Genomic DNA, 17,665 nt, shown 5'->3' with positions numbered 1-17,665 from the left:
GTCAAGGTAATAGCTTTTCTGTAACTTTGCAACAGAAAGGAGATAAGATAGATTTGGCCATTGTTCTTCTGTGAATTGCACGTACGTTTTTAGCCATGGCCCCAAAGTTGTTTTGTTAATTCATTGGAAGTGGCTATACATTACACCCCCTAATCAACACAAAAACATGAATAAGGGTGAAAATATCAGGATTCAATTACAAAGACATGGGTGTCAGGCTGACTTTAAACCCTTAGTAATACTGTCAGGGACAAGCAAGGCCTTTTTCTGAACTGAAGGAATTATTAGCACCCAAACTGCGTATAAGTTTCAAGTCTTTATCCAAACAGCAGCCACTTAGGAGAGAAGGAGAGATAACAAATGTAGTAAACCTGTCCACAGGGATTTTCTGCTCTTTTTCATATCCCATGAAAATAGCCCTTTCCTGCTCTCCTCTTTTCTTGAACAGGGCAAAGGGAAAATGAAAACTTACTGGCTTCTTGGTAACAAGAATTACAGTGTCCAAAATGACAGCCTGGTGTGTCACTGGAATCCAGCAATCTCCAAGAAAAAGAAGATGGAAAGTAGCCAGGGATCTGTCCAACAAGTAAGGAGGTGAAGGTTTAGCGGGTGAGACGTCCTAGACAATGAGCCATTCACTAAGGGCTAAGACTTTGCATCTTTGGCCTGCAAGTAGTGGGCTCTGCTGGGTAAAATCCAAGCTCTAATACGTGTTCCTCTGTCCATAGCATAGTGCAGGCACTGCGGGAGCAGCACTGGCTGAGCAGAGCCCTGTGGTACCCCAGGATGAGCTCAGCCCAGACAGTCCCACTCATGGGAGTTCCAGACCAGCCTGGAGCTCTGAGAGTGCCACCCATCGCACGAGCCAGACACAGAGGAATGGTTTACATCCAAGGTCCCACCAGAGCCTCCAGGAGAACCTCACCTCATTTGGCTTGCCTGCTCTGAAGGAAGGAACCAGAGACGCCCGTTCAGAACACAGGGCACAGCTTGAAGACCATGGTATTAAAGCAATGTGGAAAAATGAGTTTCTCCCAGGTTTTGTAGATGAGATGTGACAGGATAAGAAATTATTGGACTGCCCCAGGCACAACCACTTCTTGTAAATAACATCCTCTTCTTGTTCTTAGCCATAATCCATGTTTTTAACTAGTATTTTTATTTGAGAACCTGAAACACCAATAGAAATTTAGAAAACTGTCTCTAATCAAGGAGAAGCTACAAAACTGCAAGTGCAGTTCCATCAGGTGCTTGAGTGGTAGATAAAAGATGTACAGCAACGTGACACCTTCCACTCCAGTACAGCTATTCTAGATTTATATTTGTAGGTGACACAGAATCCAGCTATCGAAATCCAGACATAGCGATGACACTGTCAGAACCTGAGCCAGCCTACATCAATCTACTCTGTACATCTCCCCAGCAAATTGCTGCTCGCAAGGCATGTATAACTGTAGATAGCAGGAGGGGGAGTAGCGAGACCCAGATGGAGAAGAGAAGACATTAATAACTTTTTGATCATAGTTTCAGAGGTACAAATGAAGTGGGAACAATATTAAATTGCTTCTATTAAGTCGCTGCAGTACTTTGTCTTTCCAGCTCTTCTCCACTACAAAGGAACCTCCTCTCCATTTGTGTGTTTTTCCTCCTTATCCAATCACTAAGTGGATTGATGGTGAGACAAAGATGCAGTCTAGTTGTACAGAAGACATTAGGAGGACAAGCTATTTCTTCCATCAAATTGTAATTTGCTTTTCTTTCCTTGTTGGTGGAAAAGACGCCCCTGCAGTGATAAGCAGAGCATAATAAGCTCTGTTCCTCTTCTACGTATGACTCAGAGGAATCAAAGCAAACCAAATTACTTCCTGGCATTGAAGATTAGTAATTCTACACAGGGTTCAATTCATTTGTAAGTGGGTTGCTCATATCATTAAACCTATCCTGCTGGCTCCCTTCTTTGAGCAATTCCAGAGTGAGGGAACCATTCTGATGGGAACAGAAGCACAAGCGTAGGGATGAGGGTTTGGTCTGTCTCCTCTCCTAACTGACAGTTTCATGTAGAACATCACTACTGTGTAAGAGAGAGATCATAGAAGATTAAAGTTCTTTTTAAGGGAATGGCGCTTAATGGTTGCTAAAGGCAACAAAAATAAAGGTATGTATTTAAGAGGAAGACAGGCTTGGAAAGCTGCGATTGGTCTTTGGCTGGGTTTTTTTTTGTCAAAATAAAAGCAGCTTTGTGAGCTTCGAAGAAGCCGGTCAGAATGCCTCTTTGTCATTCACTTGATTAAAAAGAAAAATTGAAAAACCTCATTTTTGAGGTTGCCTCCTTATAGAATGAAGGCCAAAACCTGCTCGTTTCAATCTGCTCAGGGAAAATCACTGTAGGAGTATGGCTCTACGTAGAGCAAACGTCACCCGAGGTGAAGAAGTCAACTTGTCCTCAATGGGTTGGGGATCTACAGGAGCTATTGAGTCTTGCACCTAAGTCAAAACTGGAGGCTGAAATAGTCATGATAAATGTAATATGCATGTTTCTATACAAAAAAAATGAACCACAAAACTAACTCTATCACTGCTGTCTTATGAATAAAAATCAGGTGTTGTTCTAAAAAGATATTAATCAGTACAAGCAAGAATTATTTCAAGGAAATTCAGTGATTTAACTCATGCAGGATTTTGTTTCAATAATAACTATGGTCACTCCAATCTCACAACTTATAAAAACCCAACAAGATATTTCGCCCATCTCAAGGACAACTTCCCTTCTCATGTTCTCAGATCTCAGAGCTTTTCTACATGGACTATTTACAAGGGTGCAAATAGTACTTCACTTCTGTTAAAAGGTGTTTGCAAACATATGGTTAGGATTCTCCCTTTATGGTGGCTGGCAAGCTGCTCCACTACTTTCACAGCAAAGAAAATAAATGTAAATCATATTATAGCAGGCTGCATCACAGAAACCCATGAGGAATACAAACTACTTTTGAGAAATAACTCCCTAAAATCAGCCTCCCGAATCCAAGGGGATGGTGGTGTCTTAGGCTTTTCAATGCCTGATGATGGTATTGCTGGAGATGTGTGGAAGCTGCAGAGGCGCACTTACATGGCATTAAACAAACGCACGATCACATGCACTCAAACACACATATATCAATCTAAGCCGATGCCCAGAACAGATACTGAAAGGCTGGAATCCTTTCATCCACCTCCTGTCAGAACTCAGCAAATGGGATCAAATGTGGTAAAAAAAAAAGGGGGAACAGAGATAAATGTTGTTGAAGAGCCATGACTTTCAAGTCAGCCAAGGAAAATGCCTCAGGTGCACATATCCCAGCACGAAAGGAACAGCACTGGGGAGAGGGAGAGGGACAGCTGGGTACCACAGGGCAGCTCAGAGCCACAGGAGCCCAGCACAGTCTCTAATTGTTATGAAAATCCTGGGTCAGGATCAGAGGCAAATTATTTGCATGGAAAATTGAGTCTGTTCTAATCTTCACCTCTTCAGAGGCTTCGGTGTGGATTTTTAATTTAGAAAATAGTAGAAAATGGCCCTGTGTTCTTGATGATAGATGGCAATTAGCGTTTATTAACGAAGCCTGCTTTGGTTCAGCTCTGAACAATCTCTCTCCAGAGAGGAGGGAGGAAGCGAAGAGCTGCTTTCTATGCATACGGCTGATGCTTTGATATGGTGGTGTGGTTTCCAAAGATTTTTGGGTTGCCTGTGCCTAATGTACAACAAGGCTCGAAATGGATGAAGGCTGAGGCTGTACCAGGTCAGCCTACCCAGCTCTGAGACTGAATTTTGGTTAGATGAAACAGTTTGTGGACCAAAAGCCTGGGGTCAGATCAGACTAAATGTCTCGAGTTTACTCTATAATGGAGTAGCAGACTTCAGCCTAGTCAAAGGCACAGAGATACACCTTCCACTAGACAAATCCTGCAGGGATAAACACAGCTTTCTTTTTGGGTTTGACATTCAAAGCCAGTTTCTCCATAGCCCTTCTTGAGTATCACTCAAAGCTTATACCTCATTTCCATAAAGACCATACGGATTATTTTAGCCATCCTGCACCAGTCATACTGCTGAGTTACATGGGGTGCAGAGTCTGGATAACAGGCTGTCCTGGTCCTCTCAGCAGATCTAGAAACAAGAATTTCTCCTTGCCCAGTCAGCCAGCCTGTTCACATCCCAGTTCTACACCAACCAGCTTTTTCCTAGACTGAACGCCAGGTGTCCTTACAGACCAGCCAGAGAAACGGTGCTGTCACAGTCCTTTAGGCATCCTCTTGGGCTGCCAAGAGCAGACTGAACTCCAGTACCATGCACACTTTGTCACAAGCAGTGAAAGGAGAAGGGAATGTCGCTGACTTGCCACAGTCTTTTCTTCTTGGGATGGAGAAGAGAAGCTACAGGGGTGAAACAAGTCTTTTATGACCAGCCATGAAACGGGAACATGCCCCTGAAACAGAGAGCAGGTAAAAAGTGAGGCAGATTAATAAGATTAAAGAGCACTTATCCTGAGTACTTGTCAGCTTCTAGCTGGTCCTGATTCCTAAACCCACTCTGGCAGTGATTATTCCTTACTCTCATATATTTCAGGACAGTTGAACCTAATCTAGGCTGAGCACTGGACTCTGCTAACAACTTATTCAATGCTCTCCAGTAAGTTACCCAACCCATGGGCTCTGCACAGCTTTTTTGGGATGTCAAGTTTGTTATTAAAGACATGCCAAAATGAGAGGGGGGCAGGAAGCCGGAAACAAAAGTAGCTCATGGAAATGAATCAGTTTGACAAAGCTCTTGCCAGTGACATTTCAGAGATACTAGATACTGCTAGAGAAAGAGAGCAAAAACTGTCCCCCCGCTGTGCAGTAGGTGGGGTAATTCAGGTGCTCACACAGAATGGAGAAGTCCTATCCCTCAAGTCCCTTCTATCCCTCCATTATCGTGCTGGCGTACTCCCAGCTCCCATCAGGATGCTCGGTGCATGGAGCCCTACTGCCACTTCTGTTCTCATCCATTAAAGCCCAGCTGGAGCCAGGTGCCAGGGGTTTGGCCTTTAGCCTATTTGGTAATGCCAGCCACTTTGCATTCACCTTATATGAGCCAAGAGCATTTTTAGCCCTCAGCTGAATGATGGCAAGCTGGGCAGCTCCCCTGGCTAATGGTCTCCCCCTGCAGAGGTTAAGCCATGTACCCAGTGACCCTGGCAAACCCCAGGGAACAGCCTCGCGGGCCATTGTTTCATGTCTCACATGCCTGCTTTCAGTACTGCTCAGAAAACGCCCCATGGACAAGTCAGCCCGGAATCCAGTTGGATCCCCAAGGGCTTTTTGCCTTTTCCTATTTATCCTTCAGGACATGGTGCACTGGAGACTACAGGGAGTCCATTAGCCGATCAACTGACCTGCAGGTACAAGGCTGCTTAATTAGCAGGGCTAAGGGAATATAAGGGGTGTGTGTGTCACTCCCAACAGCGTGACATAAAGACAACAGCTGCCCACAAACACTTTTTTCTTCCCTATTTACAGAGTTCTTCAAAGATGTGGCTTTTCACTCCGCTAATTAAAAACAGCAGTTCGGGCTTGCATTGATCCTTCAGTACAGGAGCTCACATATTCAATCAAGCTCATGGAAATGGCAAAAGGCAGGAGCATAAAAGGCCAGTGATTTTGTGGGTTTTGTGGTCCTTATCCTCATCTCACAGTAATTCCTAGTTCTTCTGTAGGTGCTTTTTACTTGTTTTCAGAGCAGGTCACATGCCCTTCAAGGACAGCACAGGCAGACAGGAACAGACTTTGCTGTGGGATCAGAACCACAATTTGTTGACTCCTAGGCCACCGCTCACCTAGTTAGGCCCCCAAAAGAAAGGATGGCGATTAGAGCAATTGTCCTACCTGAACCACAGAGGACACTAAGTCCGTTCACTGTACATCTAAATGTCCTATCTGGTTGCAGCCAGTCCAGAAAACAACAAGTTCTTTCTACTGTGAAGTCCTTGAAATACAGAACAACTCATCCAGATTGGACCAGATCCATACAACTATGTCATGTGCCATCACCTGAGTTTCTGCCTCTCTGGAACATTCCTGTCCTCACTCAGCTCAGTACAGGTCTAGGCGACAGCAGTTTCTCCATTGCATTGCTCAGTGTTCCTTAGTGCCCAAGTTTAGGCTAGCAGAGGCCTTTGCTCTGGACCCTATGGACTAGTGATTTTGGTTTTAAATTCTCAAGAACACACACAAGGCAGGAGAGAGTCAGAGTCTATTTCAGGAAGGTGCTTGGGGCTGTCAGGCTAAAATTAGACCATTTGTTCCTAAAAAGACCGTGTAGAATGACAAGGATTTGGCAAGAGGCTCTTCAGTTGAGAATGTGACACAGGAAGCGCCTACATGGCTGTTGGCAGTGATGTCACCTGGCTGCCCAGCAGTGCCGCGCCGTGGGGTCCTGGGAAGCTCTGAGAGAGAGCACTGGAACTTGTTCAAGCCACTCTGTATCTGCAGGCGGCTGAGTGCAGAGCAGGGCGCGAGGCAGAAGTGTCGACAGGCTCCACCGCTTAACGCCCCCAGATAAGGGAATCTGTAGCCATGACACAGAACTGTTATTCTTGCACTATTTGTGATGGGCTCTTCAGCGAAGTATTAGGGCTCTCTTCCTGTCATGCCCCCCCTTCTCTTGCTGCTCCGGGAATTCCTGCTGTCTGAGCTTTCTACCTTCCACACATGGCTCACCAACACTTGTGCTTAGCAGCCTCAAGCTGGCAGGATCATCAGGGAACAAATCAGTGGGCACTGGGCCGAGAAGCTCAGCCTGGAGGGACAGGACATTTTGTTGTCTCAATGAAGGTACTTGCTTTGAAGCTAACTTAACGGGTACCAAATCAGGCTCTCAGACCTGGACAAGTAGGGATCTGTTTTGAGGTTTAAAGTACAGTAGTATAACGATTAGAGATGTGTAAAAAATAGCTCTGGAAAGCCACATGGTGTTACAGTTAGGAGTCACGGAAGTTTTAAACGCAGCCTCTCTCCTCCAGTGGAAGCTTTCTGGTCATCAGGCATTTACTGAGTATCTGCAAAACTCTCATTTCTTCTTGTCTCTACAATTGCAGAGCTGCACAGACAACAAGCTGATTTCATAACACTCACCTGAGATGGGAGTATCATGCACGCTTTGTGCAGGGGGAAACACAGAGACAAACCATTGCTTAGACTGCAGATAGGATCATGAAAGTGATGCACATTGCCACTTTGCAAAGCAATACTTTAATCACTGGCTGATCCGATGTCCCATACAATTACAGAATAAAAGACACCAAAGCACCTAAGCCTCTGCTAAATCCTCCTGCTCTCAACACTTGACACAAGGAAACAAGGAGAGAGAGCTACATAGAGGGAGAAATGTGCTCTGGCAATTTGGGGAGCAGATTATTTACAAAATTAGCAGCAAGACAACATCAGACCTATCTGAGTCAGGTCTGTTTGGGGTTTAGTGAAGGCCTCCTGTGCTGCAGACAAAATGAGACTGAGATGACCCAGCCTGAAGGCTTGTCTGGGCTCTGGCGTCAGTGATAAGCCCCACAGCTTGGACCAAATCAAGCCCTTGGCTTTGTAACCTACTGAGAAAGACCTCAAAGATCATTTACCTTATAAACTGCTCCCTCCCCCTTTTTTTCTTTTGCTTTAAACTGACTAATCCCCCTCTAGTTTACATCACTTCAAAAACTGAAACTCTTCAGTTTTTGAGCCAATACTTGTAATCATTTCTTTTTGCAAAAAAATTTTATATTTTCTAGAAAACAGAGTTTGCTGGTTTTCTCCTATCGCCACCTTCCTTCTCTTCCATCTCCCCAAACAGCCATAGCCATCAATATACATGTGTGTTCTTCCCCACTGGTGGTTTTGATGTGTCTGGAGGGAATTATTTTTCTAGCTGTGGTTCGAGATTGGGACCCAGGATTCATTTTAAGCCTCCTAGAGCTGAAGGTCAGATTCAGAACAGTCTGTTCAGTCCCATATCCCCTTTACTTCTTTTTGTCTAAGGGCAGCTCTGATTTATTAGCATGTCATCCAGTGGCTTTACAGCCTACTTCACCTCTGCCTCACAAGCCATCTCTCTGCACTGAAATGTCATGAGGTGCTAAAGTGTGAAAGAAGCCCTGGTTCTATTGCACTTGTCAGGTGCATCTGACCTCTCTAGGCTGAAGAATGTTGCTCTATCATATTCCTCCTCTCCTCCATTCATTCTTCTCATGGCCAATATTTTAGGCCTTCTTGGTCATTTCCTGATCTGCTCTGGCCTGAGATATGATGTCATGGCTCACAATGGTCTTCACACTTCAACACCAGGCAAAAAATGTGCTGTTATCCTCAGGGAGGTGACATGGTAAAAGAAATCCTCTTGGTTCAACAATGCAGAAGCTATGTGAAAAATGTCCAGTGAGCAAGGTAAGCTAAAAGCATTCTCTGCCTCTAAAATCCTGTGGCACCTATCGGCTGTGCAAAGAAGAGCCATACCAGCATGTTGGTTTTAACTAAACACAGTAGAGAATTTACAGCAGAGACAGCTGTTCACAAGACAAGATTTTTCAAAGATGGGTTTTCAGTGCTCAGATGAAGACCCTTTGGAGGGTTCTTCCACATTTCAGAAAGCAGTGAAGCACTATTTCTTGTGAAAAGGACTAGTAATGTGTCCAACTTGGATCATGTGGCTGTATTCTTACCCTGCCTGTCCCTTACTGCTTCCTATTGCATAGCTTTCCCATCCAGCTTTGAAAGCAGAGCAGATAGAGACCAGTCTTGGGGAAGAGAGTGAGTGGATACACAGGAGAAACTGCTCCAATATCAAGAAGTTCAGATAGACACGGATCAAACTTACTCTTGGACTCCCTACTCACTGCAATGGAGCACAGCAATGCAAATAGGGTGTTAAAGTTCAGGTTTAAAGGTGGCATCCACAGCCGCCTTGTAACAGGCGACAGAGCCAAACCACCAAAAGGACAGCGCGTCCAACATTTCCTACAGTCTGCCCAGGATGCGCAGACACACTGGACAACCCCTCCACACACAGCTGCTGCTCAGGCCTGACCACTCCACTGAGTGCAAACCGTGTGTAAAAATGTTGTTTGCTGTTTGTGCACAGCGACACACTCCCTACATCAATCAAGATGTATCATTTATGAGAGTAAAGATTTTAGCCCCATTTAGACTGAAAATCTGTCAAGGTCTGGACTGAAACACCTAGAGGGAGAGAGAACTGAAGCTATGTCCATAGCTGATGAACAGCAATCAGTCTCATGGATTCTCACCCTGGCTGACAATCACATTAACTTAAGTAGTAACCTTAACTCTCCAATCAATTAGCGAACAGATGACTTCTTCAACTTGGAGACAAAATCCCGTTCATTTCCCTGTCTATATAAGCCTATTGGAAGTATGAGTACACCACAACACGCCTTTACAAGGAGCACTCTTATGAGCTGAAGCTGATACTATAGATGCAGGAGGAAACCTTTGAAGTCTGTATTGTCCTCATCCTGAAGCTAGGTTTAAACTGGTTTTGCAGTGATCAAACTCTCTTGGTTACAGGAATGCTTCTTCTACCCATTGGCACAACCCCAAGGGTTACAGCTTTCTAGTGGCATTCAGTTATGTAACACAACTGTCTTACATCCCTATAAATTGATTAAATGAAATCCTGTGATTCCAGAATAACTCTGTCCAGGCCATAGCTACCAAACATTTGACCCTAAATTAACAGAGAGGGAAGGACTGTAAGTAACTTGGAGTGAAATAATTGCTTTCCTTGGCGGATTTAATAGCCTTCCCCAATATCTGTTAATTCAGACAACACATTTGGTGTTTGCATTGACACGAGGAAGCAGCTCTGCTACTGTACACCCCTTAACTCACACTGTAAGCCCTGACATATAGCTACTACACCCATTTCTGCTTTGTCCAGGCAGCAACAGCCAGACGGTGAATCCCAAGGGGAAGTGGCCGAGTCCAAATTTTGGGGTGACAATCCTTGGTGACAAATCTATTCCAACCCACAGTAGTTCCTTTGTCCACCTGAATGTCACCACAAGGGCACAGGGAGCAATGCAGCCCCTGGAGACTCTGTAGACGATGACACAGGGCCCGATACCCCTGTGCTGAGGCTTTGTAGCAAATGACTAGTGGGAAAGCAGGACCACGGGGTGTCTAATGTGACAGGAAAGGTGTGAACGTGGTGCTGACAGTGGAGTTTATCTCAAGCATGAACACAGGCTCCAGCCCTGTAGCCTGAGCACCTTATCCTAGCTTTAGAAGTGTTAGTTTTTGAAATGCTACTCGCCCATCTCGCTGTGCTGACAAGCAACAACTAAAATATCCTGCCCCTCTGGCCCACAGCTATGCCATCCTCCACCAGAAAAGGATGTAGCTATTTCCAGAAGCTTGGCGAACACATCGAGTATTTTCTGGGAAAACAAAGAAGGGTTGTCAAATCCAGAACACTGGGTGATAAGATTCACCATAGCTACACTGAATTACTAAGAAAGAGCAGTGTAGCTAAGCTCTGGATGAGCCTGCATTCCTCCCACTGTGGCTCACCCACCCGAGACAGGAAGGAGCTCTCTTCCTGCTCACATATAGCCTAATGTGCATCCACTATGGACTTCCAGGATGGTCCCCTTGTCACAACCAACTGCTTTCAATACTCTGGCATGAAGGATTTGCCTTCTAATCCTAGTAAGCAAGCGTGGGGACGTGCAAATATCCAGTTGTGCCTGAACTGGTGAGAGGCATCAATGAAGACGACTGTAAACGTGAGCAGAAGGAAGAAAAACACACGCACAAATTCCCTGCCAAACAAAAACTGGAATAGTTTCCCTCCCTCTTCTAAAAAAGCAGGTACCCACCTACACAACTCTCTAGTCAAGGGAAGTCCACAGGTCTGAGATGAGTCAAAACTAACAGGCAGTTGAGACCCTGCTCTGGGAATACAAAATTGAGGTTATGCACAGCGCCACTCTCACAGGCTAAAGAAAACGTGCAGCATTTAGTGGAGGACAGGCTTTATGTAATGGCTACATTTTTAGTTAGACAAGTTATTCTTAGGCTCCTCACCAGTCTGTTAGGGGAGAGAGAGGGGAAGTAAACAGCTACAGCACCTTCTCGGAGAGGTGCCATTTCATTCCTGTAGCTGTTTGGCCATTTCTAGAAATGGCTTCTCCTTCTGCGGGCGCTACACTGATGAATGGCATGTGGCAATAAATAGCACAATGGGATAGGGTGACCTCTTGCCCCTTTGTTTGGCTTCTTGTCTAACAAACCTTCTGGATCAATGGGCACTGTTGACACCGCTCCGAGCTATTCCAGGATGCACTAGCTTGCAGAGAACAAACTGGCAAATGTTACTCCAGACAAAATGCTTCAGAAATGTCTTCCCCGCTCCTGCCTCTTCATATATAAACTTATAATGGATTTTGCAGAATGGAAGAGTCCAGATCCAGTGGTGGATCTACACTCAGCCAGCCACCAGAACATCTGACGCTCTGCTGTACGCACAAACTTTTAAATACCATGCACATGTATTCATGTATCACACACACAGCACATGGCTTTCTAAGCCATAACCACTCACGCATTTTTTACATGGCTACAAGAGTCTAAAGCCTGCAAAAGAGCCTCTCAGCCCCTTCTGGTACCATGCGTACTGTGTTCCTGACCCAAAGACTGAAGCGGTCATTTTATCAAAACCTCTCCCAGGGTCTGATCTGTTTTCTTTCTCTTAACCAGAACTCGTTCCCACCGAACTTGGAGGCATATTGTCTGTTCACCAGAAGAGGTCACCACACACCTCATCAACGATGAAGTGAAGAGGCGAGGTGGAATCTCACAGGAATGACCTCCTAGGTCTGCTGGAAGAATCTTTCTCAGTTCAAAACAATTTGAGATATGTGTTCTTCATGCTGCCTGGGAAGGGTTCCCTTTCATCCTTCTGTCAGAGGTTATGAATTGCAGATCAATGTAGCAGTTTTTCTGCTTTCAGTTGCTAATTAGCTGCGTGCTTCACCATACAAACCGTTCCATGAACTGAAGCCCGACCTAGCTCTCACTGGAAGTCCAATCTTTCTATAGGCAGAAAATAACACGTAGATCAATTAGAGCTCAGCCCAAATACCAAAGCTATCCAATACAACGCAGTGAGTGTAAGACTTTAATTCCTAACAGTTTAGTGCAATACTGACTGCCACAGGACTAAAAAGAGTCAGATGGTTTAAAATCATGCCCAGTTAATCCATGTTTTCAGTTGCGGTGTGAATACATCCAACTTGCCTGGGTAGATATTGCCACCTTTTCAAAACAACTGGGCAGCAAGATACTGTTCCTCTTGCTAGAGATGAAGCTTTGCCCAAAAGAGTTTCAAGTGAGGATTTATGGAACACGAGTACTTCTTTAAGCCTCTGCCTCTCACCAGGCATTGACCAGAAGTCTTGTGCCATTGCTCCAAACACCTCAGCTTGTTTTCTCTTTCTCTCAGGATCCATTTCACTAGAGTCTCGGAAAATCCTGAATTTTGTTTCAGCTGATCCTACGGTGTTTGCCTAGTCTTCATTCCCCACTACTTCTCACATCTGTCTAATACAAAATTCTTCCCATCATCCTACCATGATTAATCTGAGAATCTTCTCCAGTACCATGGCCTGTAGAGGCTGTCTGTGTTTTTCATACCAGCTCTTGGCCAGTTTTCACATTTCGCCTGCTTTAGACTGCTCCATGACTATTATTTGCATCTATAACTTGATCCATTCCCTCTCCACTCTTTCCTTTGGGAGCTGACGATACCATGTGCTGAAGTGCGCTGAACCAAAAGGCAGTAGGACTTTGTGTGCTTAAGGTATCTTGGGGAAAACAGTTTGCCTCTAGGTGTCAAAAGAACTTACAGCAAAAGGGTTATAAAGATCAGCAAAATTGGCACAGAGCAAAGTCAGGGATATTTAGCATCAAACCACACAGCATGACAACTGAACCTAAAAATGCCCTCATGCATGAAGAAAAAGCTCCTTTGGGAGATGAATCACTGACAGGGGGGCTAGGAACACCCATTAATTAATCAGTGGATGTTACATTTCTCTCCCTAATGCCATCCAAGCACCAGCACTAACAGATAATGAGAGAAGTCAGACTGATCTTTGCTGCTACAGGCCAGATACAGAAGTCCCACGAGGCTTCTTTGTTTCTACACCTGCTGCAGCAGAGATCAGAATAGGGCTCAGCTCCTCCCCTGGCAAGCAGCAGCGAGGCACAGGGAACACCACAACAGCCATTTGACCAGCGCTGAGCACAATATCCAGCTATCCCCTCCCTCACTGCTGCTGCTTTCCCACTGAGCTACATTAGTTTCATCGAAATGTGATAAATGTGCCTGACAAACCTAACATTAAAATTTTGCCATCAAAATCCAATGCTCCAGAACCACCTACAACCTGCTACTCAATGCCAGCTGGCTGCCCTCTTTGTCCTCAGCCAGCCTAAGCCCCAAAGGGCTACAGAGAAAAACATCCCCTCTTCACGCCGATCAAAGAGATCAGTGAGCATTAGTGAGAGGAGAGCAGAACAGCTCAGGCAAAGGCAAAATGTGTTCTTGGGAGCTCAGACCACTGAATCTATCCTCTTACTGGGCTTCAGAGTCCCACAGAAAGTGCTGTTGCACAAGAAGAGGAGAGGAAACGTGTGCAGTGGGCCACTGTGGGACGACCAGCCCACAAGGAAAGTCCCTTACAAGTCAGCTGAGGGTGAAGTTCTAGTTGACTCCCCATGGATGGACTATCGCAGACACCAGGAGATGAGAGTTCCTCCCAGTACACAGTCCCAGTCATCCCTGAGGTAGGGACCAAGTTCTCCTCTGGACTGTGCTGCCACAACCCGCCCTGTGCCCACTCCTGCACAGAGGCTTGGTGTCAGCACATAACCTAAGACAAAGTCAATGAAGATCACCAGCCAAGCCCAGGTGCATGATGATGCTGTGCACTGAAGCCGGCCTCAGCTCAGCTGTGAGACCACTTGGGAGAGGGCAAGGGAGAGGGGCAATCAGGCAAATGCTTGGATGCCACAGCTAAATGTTAATGTCTCATAATGAGGGGCTCCCGGTGCCAGCTTCCATCAAGGACTTGGCGATCCCACTTTGACGAAAGCACTACAAACACGTCACTGTCCTTTGCGACAGCTGCAGAGAGCCAGGCAATGCTGGCCTGAGCAATCCGGAAGGAGGGAAAGGCTGAAAGGGGTCACTGAGCTTGGAAATGGGAGGATAATGAATTACTGCAGCAGTGCTCTAATGGCATCTATCTAAGCGTGCCACACGCTATCAACTCCAGAGCTCAGCTTCCTCACAGCAGCCTGTGGAAATGAGGCAGATACATCCCCCAAGGAACAGCACACCCTCATCCTACTCTTCAAATAAGAGTATCGTTGCCTGTACAGGAGAAATATCTCAGTAAGCAAAGAAACAATTTACTGCTGGAGATGAGTTACGCTTACCAATATTCTTGCTACTTCCTTCCACCCCTACACAGAGGATTTGCCACACAAATGAACACCTAAATCATTTCAGTAATAGGCAGGAAGCCATTTCCTGTCTCCCAAATATTTTCTACTGTCCTCAGGGGTTCCCGCCTTCCTACAGGCTCAAGTTTGCTGTTGAAGTCTCGATTTTAACTGCAACATCCCAACAGCAATTTTTGAAATTGCTGTGAATGATCAGACCTTGAGTTTCAACGCGACACTGAGCCCTGAGGAGATCCAGAATGGAGAGCACAGACTTCTGGTCGATGGCTTTGTTTCTAACTATTTCTTCCCACTGTACTAAGTGTGATTTGAACCCAGCTGGTGACTCGATGGACTGAAGCTGTTCTCATTGTCCAGGTTATGCAGCACTATGAAATGCACTCATGCGGACAGTTTTGGGAGAGGGAACATCCTTTTGTTCTCCTTATGGCCAGCATCCAGTGGCCCAGCATCAGGATGAGAGGTAGTGACGTGTTGCAACAAGGAAAATTCCAACCAGATATTAGGAAATCATTTTTTCTTTAATATTTTCAAAACTCATCCAGACACTGAGCAGCTTCATCCAAGTTGGCTCTGCTTTTAGCAAAAGATTGTACCATGGGCCTCCAGAAGTCCTTTCCAACCTTAATTATTCTGGTTTTACCAACGAAGTCATAGATAAGGACTCTGCAGGTGTATCTATTTCCAACAGTTACCAGAAAGAAAACTCAGAAGTCCCCCAAAAGAAGTTCAAAGATCTCGAGGTCAAGATTTATTATCCACATATTTGCAGAGCTGCGACAAGCCAATCAAACCAACAAAACAGCACTAGGCTTTTTCAGAGGAGAAAGGATGAGCCTGAAAATGTCCTGACCTTCTCTTACTGTGATGTTACACTCCAAAGTGCAGACTTCGAACATCTAAAATTATGATTTCATTTTCTATTAAGATTCAGATCAAATGTGGTTTTAATCCACATCAACAACAAAGAAATCTCAACAGCGTAAGAATATCCAACCTCCCATTCTCTCACAGAGGGATATTTAAGTAAGCTGTCTCCCTAGAACATCCATTTCTAGAGACACCTAACAATTGTGACTTAAATTGATCTGCAGACGAAAAAATGCTGTAAATGTTAAACCTGCTGGCACATCACAGAATTCTTTTTCCCAAGCTTTCAGTACCAAGCAGGCCCTTAACCTCAAAGATCAGATGAAAAGTGCCAGATGGTCCCTCGTTTCCATTTCCTCCACAGAGATTCAGCTTAATGGCCTTTAACTGTCTGCACCACGTGTGGCGCAGAAAAGTGCAGTGAAAGATCAAGATGTATTATTGCATACCCAAAAATATTTCCATTTTTCAATGGAGCCAAATTTCAAGCCCCTACGAAACAAGTAACTTAGCAGATTTTATTGCTGCTCTTCCCCAATGCCCACAAAACAGAAAAAGGGTCATCTCTAGGTATGAAACCAACTCATTAAAGCAGACGGAGAATTTGGATAATCAGTTATCTGTATACATGTTTATCAGGGCGCTCACACATCTCCCATGTGCTTTTACACTAGAGGGAGGTCTGGCAATGAATTAAACACCTTCAAGACCCTGGCTGAGAACTGATTCAGTTTCTTCTGCTCCACATACACTTACAGAATTCATTCGGCTTGAAGTTGATGCTTCAATTATTTCAAACAGAGAGAGAGTACATCAAACACACATTCTCATCCCACAGCATTATAACGTCCGTGTAACTGTACGTGGGATAAGAAAGATATTGGGGCTGTGCTTCGTTTCAGACTTATTTCAGATTCAACACAAGTTGTGTATGATAAAATGAGAAAGAACACAGAGGAAATGTTTTAACCTCGATCCAGGAGAGAAGAGGCATTTCTTCCTCAACTTAAGCCACTTAGAACCTTTTTGTGCATGTCAGCCGGCTTTCAGCCACACTCCTTGCCACTCAGGCCAGTAACTAATGAAACGTGTCACATTCTTAGGATTTGGATTTCCCTTCTTCTCCAAATCACCCTCTTTTGTCTCATAGGTTACTAATGCCATGTTATAATGTTAAGTAACAATACTTTGCTCTTACACAGCGTGTTTTACGAGGCCCCCAACCTCCTAATTTGGAACTTCACAGTAACAAAGCAGCCAGGTGGACATGCAGTGGATGTAATTTGCTTCCTGTCTCTTTTAATATTTCTCTCACAATTATTTTTCTCTGGATGGAAATGTTTAGTAGTCAACCCAAGGAACACCGAGCTAAGCAAACTGACGCGTGTAAGTGGCACCAAGACTGCAGGGACCTTCAGATTCACAGCAACGCAATGATGCTGCATTTCCTAAGTGAAAAATGCTGCTTTTATTCACCATTAGAAAAGAGAACTACTTCCTCCCTCCTCCTCCTGGGAGAATGAAAACAGATCAGAACCTCAAACCAATCCTTGCACTGGCAGGAACTCAAAAGGTAGACTTGGGAGGGGTTGGAGGAAGATATAAAGGCTGGTAGCTGGAGACACAGAGCGACACTGAACTGGAGAGACAAGAGGGGAGGAGGAATCAGAGATAAAAAAACATGAAGATGAACCTGAAACTTCTTTTTTGCCCTGGATTCCTTCTGCTGCTTATTGTCAGTCAAAACCAGGCAAGGCCCAGGCCCATTTCCAGCTTACAGGTAAGTGACTGGCTGCTCAATAGAACTGAAAGGATCTGATGCTTCTTTAGGACTGAGACACTCCAGATTAGCTCCATTTCTTTCAAACCCGGCTAAAGCAGGAGGACACACGGAGAGATCATGACAGCAAGAACACACAGTTATTAAATGGAGGGGAACTAAACTAATCGATTAATGGATTTAAATTTCTGATAGCATGAGGCAACTGAAAGGAAAAAGCTTTTTCCTGTGGGGTCAATTTAGTGATTGCAGATATAGGGTCATCCTGTGACTGGGTGAAGCAATAAACTTTCACTGTCAAAGGAATTTTTCTGGGAGGTCTCCTGTCTAGAGCCTGAGAGCAGTCACCTGCATGCTCCTCCCTGAAGCCCCTGGTTTAAGCTGGAAAAGGAATTAATGGGTTATACCTGCATGATCTCCTCCTCAGCTCAGTAGTGCAATAACGCAGTCCCTGCTTCTAGG

The 17,665-nt window shown here is 44.9% G+C and overlaps 2 long non-coding RNA genes across 3 annotated transcripts in view; one reads left to right on the top strand and one right to left on the bottom strand.

The window, feature by feature from the left end:
* LOC128854248 (uncharacterized) overlaps nucleotides 1–11,012 on the bottom strand; it is a 23,093-nt gene extending 12,081 nt beyond the window's left edge. Inside the window, exon 1 of one of the 2 annotated variants that reach the window (XR_008453234.1) lies at nucleotides 10,902–11,012. This is a non-coding gene — a long non-coding RNA (uncharacterized LOC128854248). The remainder of the gene's footprint in view (nucleotides 1–10,901) is intronic. The other variant, XR_008453233.1, reaches the window with a different exon arrangement.
* LOC128854250 (uncharacterized) lies at nucleotides 4,316–17,665 on the top strand. Its single transcript, XR_008453237.1, has 3 exons — nucleotides 4,316–4,479; nucleotides 4,604–4,666; nucleotides 11,782–17,665. It is a non-coding gene; the product is annotated as an uncharacterized LOC128854250 (long non-coding RNA).

Source organism: Cuculus canorus, chromosome 21 (assembly GCF_017976375.1).
Source record: "Cuculus canorus isolate bCucCan1 chromosome 21, bCucCan1.pri, whole genome shotgun sequence".
Classification (NCBI taxonomy): Eukaryota; Metazoa; Chordata; class Aves; order Cuculiformes; family Cuculidae; genus Cuculus; species Cuculus canorus.
Note: the sequence above shows the minus strand (reverse complement) of the source record. Positions and strands in the feature narration are given on the sequence as shown.